A 9,135-nucleotide genomic window follows, 5' to 3' on the forward strand; every position below is an offset into this window, starting at 1 on the left:
GATGATTTGTAGTATAGTTGCTGATGGACTAAAAAAGAATGATAGTGGCCAACAGACTTCTACGAGTAGCTCAGAAAGACAGTCAATAAGACCCGAGATCATTTGTCTCTCTGTCTGTCTGACTGACTGCCTATTTATTTAATTATTTTTAGGCTACTTACTAATTTATTTATTTACTTACTCAATTATCTATTTATTTGTGTAATTATTTATTTCATTATTTATTTATATATTTATTTACTCATTTATTCATTTGTTTATTTACTTTTTAATTATGTATTTATTTATTTACTTACTGATTTAATTACCTATTTATTTGTTTACTTATTCAATTACCTATTTATTTGTTTAATTATTTATTTCATTATTTATTTATATGTTTACTTATTTATTTATTTGTTTATTTACTTTTTAGTTATGTATTTTGTTAATTTACTTACTGATTTATTCACTTATTTGTTTACTTATTTATTTATTTATTTACTTACTCAATTATTTATTTGTTTGTTTAATTATTTATTTCATTAATTATTTATATGTTTACTTACTCATTTATTTATTTGTTTATTTACTTTTTAATTATTTATTAATTTATTTACTTACTCATTTCATTATTTATTTATTTACTTATTTATTTGCTTATTTGCTTTTTGATTATTTATTAATTTATCTACTTACTTACTGATTTGTTTACTCATTTATTTCTTTACTTATTTATTTACTTATTTGTTATTTATTTCTTATACATTTATGTGTTTGTTTCTTTGTTTATTTATTTGTTATTATTTATTTATTTACTTACTCACTTATTTATTTACTTACTTATTTCTTTACTTATTTACTCATTTATTTATTTATTTATTCATTCATTTATTTATTTACTTATTTGCTTGCTTGCATGCTTATTTATTTATTTATTTATTTATTTATTTATTTATTTATTTATTTATTTATTTATTTATTTATTTATTTACTCTGGCGGAAGAATTACATAAACTCGCTGCCATATAGAGATAAATTTAATTTCCTCGTCAGAAATCGAACCCCGCCCGATGAACCTCCCGCTGGATACGCTACCACCCGAGCCACAGCGGTGATTATATAAACTGGATGATGACTTAGGTGGAATGCATTCCGCATTCTTTTGTCACCTATACGTAAAAACAGTAAAGACATGCAACGCGTTGTACGTCATTGCATTACAGTCATTTTGCAGCCTTGATTTCGCTAGCAATTACGAGTAAAAAAAATTCTGAAACAAGCCAGCCTGATACAAGGCTTGCGAAGGGAAACCACCGCTGACAGCTCAGTGGTCGGGGAGCATCGGTCAGCAGCGCACGCCAGGTAGGAGCAGCTCAGTTACGTCAGGTGGCAGTGTAGTGCGGAGTGACCAGCATTTCGGGTGCGCGCTTCATTGTTAAACGGCCGTTAATGTGCTATCAACTTGGATCATCGTATTAGTCTATGTTGTTCAGTTTCTAGCGAACTTCAGTTTATAGTTCAGTTCGATATTGAGTGCAGGCGGAAATTAGGGTTGGCAACCCTGCCGTATTTTAAGGGATGTCCCGTATTTGGCCCTAATTTGTAACAATCTCCCGGCTACCGTATTTTTCTTCTCCTCGAGCATTTCTTCCCCTCAGTTCTGAATAGTGTAAGAATCTTTACTTCAAACATTTAATTTTTTTCGTGAATAAAAAAACTTACATCGTCAGTTCACAAGCAAAACACGTTAAGCGTAGAGGATGGTATTTTGTTTAACTTTTTTCCTATTTGGTGTAAATTATTAATTTTTTGTATATAGAGAGTCAACCAAATAAAAATATTTTGAAAAAAAAATATTTGGGGGCCCAAATTTAAAAAAAATATACCCAATGCAAGATTGTACTAAAACCGATATATCTAAACCGTTTTTAAAGATAGATTCAAACAGATTTTGCAATGTATTTGCAAAAGTATGTTCTACAAACTGTCTGTAACAGAATTTTGATATTAGTCCCTACGTTTGTAAAATAAACAATTACAATTTAGTAACAATTTTCTGATTTCCTTTCTTGCAAACAAACGGACGTATTTTTAAAATGAAATCAATTAACAGAATTCTGTTACAGAGAAAAGTTTCCTAATAGTCTAAAGAATGTGTGTTCTAAATGTCATGCATGTATCTTTAATAGTTCAGAAATTATATCCATTTTTGTCTGGCAATGTAGCAAAAAAAAAAATGAAGTTACTGGAAACCGATAAAAGCGGGCGTGTGATTTAAAAATCCATAGCGCAGGAAATTTAAAAATGACGTTCCAACATCCGATAAGAGCACAAATACCCACAAAATGTTATGCAAGGCATTCCACACATATCAAAGGGTATTTTAAAGAAAAAAAATTTTTTTTTTGAAAATTTAATTTACCGGAAACAACAATAAAAGTGGGCGTGTGATTTAAAAATTCATAATGTAGGAAGTTTAAAAATGGCGATCCACACATATCACAGGGTATTTTAAAGAATTTTTTTTTTGTTGAAACTTTAGTCATTTTTCATCAAAAATACCATCCCCTCCCCTTAAGGGAACATTTCACTAAAAATGACAACTTTTTCTAATAGTTTTTTAACCAAATTTTGAGAGCATAATTATTTACTATGTAAAGGGCTAACAAAGTCCAAATTTTGAACTTCCAGATGTTTATGACTTTTCATTTAATTTTTTTTGTATTTTTATAAATATTTCAAACCCAAGTTTTTAGTACAGCATCTGAATTTTTAAGCTTCTTTTTTTCTACTACATTCACAAGACATAGAAAGCATTTCTATGCATTCATTTTATTAAATATCTCATTTATTCACTTTGAAAGAATTTTTTTTAGATTTTAAAAATATTACTTTTTATATAATTCAAGAAAAGTAATTGATAAATAATCTACCAGTATTTCTTACAAAATAAATTCATAGAAACATGCAGCTATCTCATAAATACTTGCAGTAAAATGTTCATCCAGATAGATTAATATTTAGCATAAAAGAGTTGGTGTTGAATCAAGAAAAATAAATTTATGCAAAATGGATTTGAAAGTAAAATGAATATTTATGTAAATTGAAATTCTTCTCCGCTACATTCATCTAGTAACTTCAGGGAGCCAACTTTAGAACGAAAAGTTACTAGATTTGTAATTAGAAATTTGTAAAAAAAAAATTCTTTGATGGAAATATAATTTTGACAGCTATTTAAATGCTACGCCCCATTACAACCCTAACTTTAAAAATTGTAAACATAACCCATTTGGAGTATGAAAATATACATTCTAAAAAAGTGAAATAGCCAATGAAAAGTTTTTGGAAAATTTTCATGTTTTCAGTTCTTCCCTTAAATAAAAAATATTACGTCTGAGAAGAGGTCTCTTGAAAGTTCTTGACAAAACTGAAATTATTTTTAGTATGTTGTTTCTCTTTATGTGTATTTAATTTTCCAATTCTAAGTTTATAGACATGCATTATGTAAGTTATATACGCATTATTCTCAGAAGTAATATTTTTTACTTAATGTGTTTTGCTTGTATACCGACGATATGATGAAATGTCTTGTTCCGGATGTGAATTAAAATGTACTGTCCCTGCAGAAGGTAATGCTTGCCACAAATGGGTTTCAGTGCTGAAGTCTTCAATATCAGACGGTGTTAATATTACAAATGTTGAAAAATTGGTGAGTTTTGTTTTACGTATTCCAAGTAGTAATGATCTTATAGAGAGAGTGTTTTCTGCCATGAACAATAAGTGAACAGATGGTCCAAACGCGAGCGCGAACTAAAGAAATCAGAACTGCAGTTTGCAGTCAACTTCTACTACTCATGCGGGGAATTTTTACAATTCATTGAGAATGCTGAAATACTATTCGGCAAGGTAAATCCATCTCAAAATACCCTCAATTCAAATCTAACTGCCAAAACGTAAAACAAAGTTTTTAAGTAACTGAACTGAAAAATATGTCAGTTTTATATGCGAAATTTTGTCGATTTCTTAGTTTCCTGCATTTTAAAAAAAGTTAGCATTCTTAGGGGAAAAATACGTCCATTTTTATAAATAATTTACTGAACACATCTGAAATTCAGGAAGCAGTATTTTAGAAATATTTCCTGGGATTTAAGTTTAAATATTTATTCTCATCATTACTTCATAATAATTATTATTATATTAATTATAATTAATGCACAGTCATAAAATACGAAAGTAAGGAGACTTAACATAAAGGAGTGAAGAGTTGGACTCAATTTTTGGTTAAATATGTAAATAAATTAATAAGTAAATAAATCAAATAATAAACAAATAAATAAATAATTAAATAAATAAGTAAATAAACAAACAATTATACAAACGAATAAATAATTAAATAAAAATAAGTAAGTAAATAGACAAGTAAATAAAAATAATAAAATAAATAAGTAACTAAGCAAATTAATAACTTAATAAATAAGAAAACAGATAAATAAGCAAATAAGTAAAAAATAAAAAAATTAAACAAATAAATAACTAAATAAAGAGTAAGTAAGCAAATAAATAAGTAAACAAACAGACAAATAAATAATTAAATAAAAATATAAGCAAATAAATAAGTTAATAAATAAGAAAAATAAGTAAAAAATTAAAACATTAAACAAATAAATAATTAAATATAAAAATAAGTAGTAAATAAATAGACAAATAAATAATTAATTAAAAATAAGTAACCAAATAGATAAGTAAATAACAAAATAAATAAATAGGAAATAAATAAATAAGCAAGTAAATAAGTAAATAAATAAACAAACAGAAAAATAAACAATTAAATAAAAAAATAAGCAAACAGATAAGTAAACAAAAAATAAGCAAGCGAATAAATAAGTTAATAAATAAGCAAATAAGTAAAAAATTAAAAAATTAAACAAATAAGTAATTAAATATAAAAATAAGTAGTAAATAAATAGACAAATAAATAATTAATTAAAAATAAGTAACCAAATAGATAAGTAAATAAAAAAAATAAATAAATAAGCAAATAAAAAGCAAATAAATAAATAAATAAATAAGTAAATAAATTAACCAATAAATAGGTAAATAAATCAATCAGTAAGTAAATAAATAAATAAATAAGTAAATAAATATGTACAGTATGTAAAATAAATAAATAAGTAAATAAATTAACCAATAAATAGGTAAATAAATCAATCAGAAAGTAAATAAATAAATAAATAAATAAATAAATAAGTAAATAAATATGTATGTAAAATAAATAAATAAGTAAATAAATTAACCAATAAATAGGTAAATAAATCAATCAGAAAGTAAATAAATAAATAAATAAGTAAATAAATATGTATGTAAAATAAATAAATAAGTAAATAAATTAACCAATAAATAGGTAAATAAATCAATCAGTAAGTAAATAAATAAATAAATAAGTAAATAAATATGTATGTAAAATAAATAAATAAGTAAATAAATTAACCAATAAATAGGTAAATAAATCAATCAGTAAGTAAATAAATAAATAAATAAATAAATAAATAAGTAAATAAATATGTATGTAAAACAAATAAATAAGTAAATAAATTAACCAATAAATAGGTAAATAAATCAATCAGAAAGTAAATAAATAAATAAATAAATAAGTAAATAAATATGTGTGTAAAATAAATAAATAAGTAAATAAATTAATCAATAAATAGGTAAATAAATCAATCAGAAATTAAATAAATAAATAAGTAAATAAATATGTATGTAAAATAAATAAATAAGTAAATAAATTAACCAATAAATAGGTAAATAAATCAATCAGAAAGTAAATAAATAAATAAATAAGTAAATAAATATGTATGTAAAATAAATAAATAAGTAAATAAATTAACCAATAAATAGGTAAATAAATCAATCAGTAAGTAAATAAATAAATAAATAAGTAAATAAATATGTATGTAAAACAAATAAATAAGTAAATAAATTAACCAATAAATAGGTAAATAAATCAATCAGAAAGTAAATAAATAAATAAATAAATAAGTAAATAAATATGTATGTAAAATAAATAAATAAGTAAATAAATTAAACAATAAATAGGTAAATAAATCAATCAGTAAGTAAATAAATAAATAAATAAATAAGTAAATAAATATGTATGTAAAATAAATAAATAAGTAAATAAATTAACCAATAAATAGGTAAATAAATCAATCAGAAAGTAAATAAATAAATAAATAAGTAAATAAATATGTGTGTAAAATAAATAAATAAGTAAATAAATTAATCAATAAATAGGTAAATAAATCAATCAGAAATTAAATAAATAAATAAGTAAATAAATATGTATGTAAAGTAAATAAATAAGTAAATAAATTAACCAATAAATAGGTAAATAAATCAATCAGAAAGTAAATATATAAATAAATAAGTAAATAAATATGTATGTAAAATAAATAAATAAGTAAATAAATTGACCAATAAATAGGTAAATAAATCAATCAGTAAGTAAATAAGTCAATAAATAAATAAGTAAATAAGCAAGTAAGTAAATAAACAAGTAGACAAATAAATAAATGAAAAGTAAGTAAGCATATAGAGAGGTAAATAAAAAATAAATAAATAAACAAATAGGTAATTAAATAAGTAAATAAATAAGCAAATAAAGAAATAGACGAATAAATAAATAATTAAATAAAAAATAAGTAAGCAGATAAACAATTAATAAGTAAGCAAATAAATGAGAAAATAAATAAATAAACAAACAAATAAATAAGTAAGCAACAGCTGCTCTACAACTTACAACTATTTCAACTGACGAAGAGGGAAAAACCTGTTTAGTTGCGCACATTTTCAACGACTGAGGTCAATAACGTAGTAAGTGCGGGTTAGCGTGTTGGCTTGCATTAGGAAATTAGTTTGAGCCTCGCAGAATGATTAGTCGAGCGTACTGTATTTGTAATTTTCGGTCAAGACACGTCCTGTATCTTATCACACAGCCCACCTATCCGTTTCATCGCCGTAGTCAGTACTCCACTTTCAGTTGTTCGTTTCTCTATAGTGCCTTATTTGAAGACAGCCAACTCTTACTCTTTTTTCATAAATTTACGACTGCCTTTTGATCCCGTCAAAACTGAATAATTTACAAGATGAGAAAATTCATTGCATGTTATCAAAAATTGGGAAGCTTCCGTCAAATCTACGTGTAACACATTCACGATATGAACTGATTGGTCAGGCGTTAATTAGTACGGCATTATTAACAAAAATACCAGCAAACCGCAGTTCACACTGGTTTACCTTGTTGAAACAATCTACAGCAGGAAGTATTTCGTGATTAATCAAGTTGCTACTGTGCGAAAAGTGCTTGCTTAGGGAGCTCAGAGGACTGCCAATAGGAAAAAAAAAAAGAGATCGATGGGCGTGGAATGTTACGTCTAGATTTAGTTCACCTATTTCATGTTGATCAAACACAAAAAGTACTGGTTCAGACTCGTGCTTGTCTTTTAATAACTAAAATTGACTGAAATTCTGATTTGTTATTGAAATTTTAATTTTAAGTAGGCCTAATATCTCACCAAGAGTTTATATTATATACTGTATATATCTATTACTTCTCAACGGAGGAATTACTATAGGCCTATCACATATATATACAAACATACATAAGTGTTCTGCCCCAGGGCAGGCCTTTCACTGCAAATTCAGCATTCTCCAATTTTTCCTATTTTCTGCCTTCCTCTTAGTTAGTCTCCTCATATGATCCATATATCTTAATGTCGTCTATCATCTGATATCTTCTTCTGCACTGAACTCTTCTCCCGTTCACCATTCCTTCCAGTGCAACTTTCAGTAGGCAGTTTCTTCTCAGTCAGTGACCCAACCAATTCCTTTTCCTCTTCCTGATCAGTTTCAGCATCATTCTTTCTTCACCCACTATTTCCAACACAGCTTCATTTCTCATTCTGTCTGTCCACTTCACATGTTCCATTCTTCTCCATATCCACATTTCAAATGCTTCTAGTCGCTTCTCTTCACTTTGTCGCAATGTCCATGTTTCTGCCCCATACAATGCCACACTCCACACAAAGCACTTCACTAGTCTCTTCCTAGTTATTTCTCCAGAGGTCCGCAGAAGATGCTTCTTTTTCTATTAAAAGCTTCCTTAGCCATTGCTATCCTCCTTTTGACTTCCTGGCAGCAGCTCATGTTACTGCTTATAGTACACGCCAAGTATTTGAAGCTGTCCACTTGCTCTACTGCCTTATTTAGTATTTCAAGTTTATCTTCTTTTATTTTTGTTCCTATGATCAAGGTCTTCGTCTTGTTTGCATTTATCTTCATCCCATACTGCTCAAGCTGTCATTTAGCTCCAGTAGCATATATCTTAGTATCGTCTCCTCTGCTAACAACACCATATCATCAGCAAATCTTATGTACTTTATTCTTCTTCCTCCCACTATCACCTCTCCCATGTTCTGATAATATTTATTTATTTATTTATTTGAAAGTAATTAAATATAATTAATAATAATATTACTATTACGTTGAGTTCTTATCAACTGATTCCATTATTGCTATATGCCTAAAATAACTTGATATGTACTATTTCCGGCTGACGTCACCGTTTAGATACAAAACAAGCCATGTCTATTCCATTCCTGGTCCACTTATACCTAACACCAGTCATACCAACTAAAGGTGATTTGTAGTCCGGCGTGTTACATTCAGAGGACGCGGCAGTAGTATCACGTGATAAGGTACTGACGTATGTACTGTACGTGTGATATGATGGTTGACTTATTATCAGAGCCACTTGCCTAGATAAGAGAGAACTATGGCCGAAAATAAGGTAAAAAATACGACGTTTCGCGCCATTGCGACAGCCATCAACTACGCTTGCCACCGCTCATTTTGTTCAGCGTTTTGCTTTCTTTTCCCATAACAAAATATTATAGTATTTTATGCTCGACCATGCCGAAATGTAGTAATTATACACCTGGTAGCAGTCCTTTAATGCATGTCATTAAAGTACACCTACTCATTAAAGTTCAGGTGTTTTCAGCCAATGACAACTCAGCTTACAGGTGTTCAGCCAATAACGAGTCAGCTTTGTACCGTTATAAAACCGCAAGTATCGATTATTCTCGGATATGC

At 26.8% G+C, this 9,135-nt stretch overlaps 1 protein-coding gene across 3 annotated transcripts in view; it reads left to right on the forward strand.

Moving 5' to 3' along the window:
- Window positions 1–9,135, forward strand: part of LOC138708733 (putative ammonium transporter 1) — a 123,477-nt gene that overhangs the window by 14,515 nt on the left and 99,827 nt on the right. The window contains exon 1 of one of the 3 annotated variants that reach the window (XM_069838861.1): window positions 1,194–1,344. The exons of 1 other annotated variant lie outside the window; for it this stretch is intronic. The gene's annotated coding sequence lies outside the window, so the exon portion shown is untranslated. One more of the 3 variants, XM_069838862.1, reaches the window with a different exon arrangement.

Source organism: Periplaneta americana, chromosome 11 (genome assembly GCF_040183065.1).
Source record: "Periplaneta americana isolate PAMFEO1 chromosome 11, P.americana_PAMFEO1_priV1, whole genome shotgun sequence".
Taxonomy (NCBI): domain Eukaryota; kingdom Metazoa; phylum Arthropoda; class Insecta; order Blattodea; family Blattidae; genus Periplaneta; species Periplaneta americana.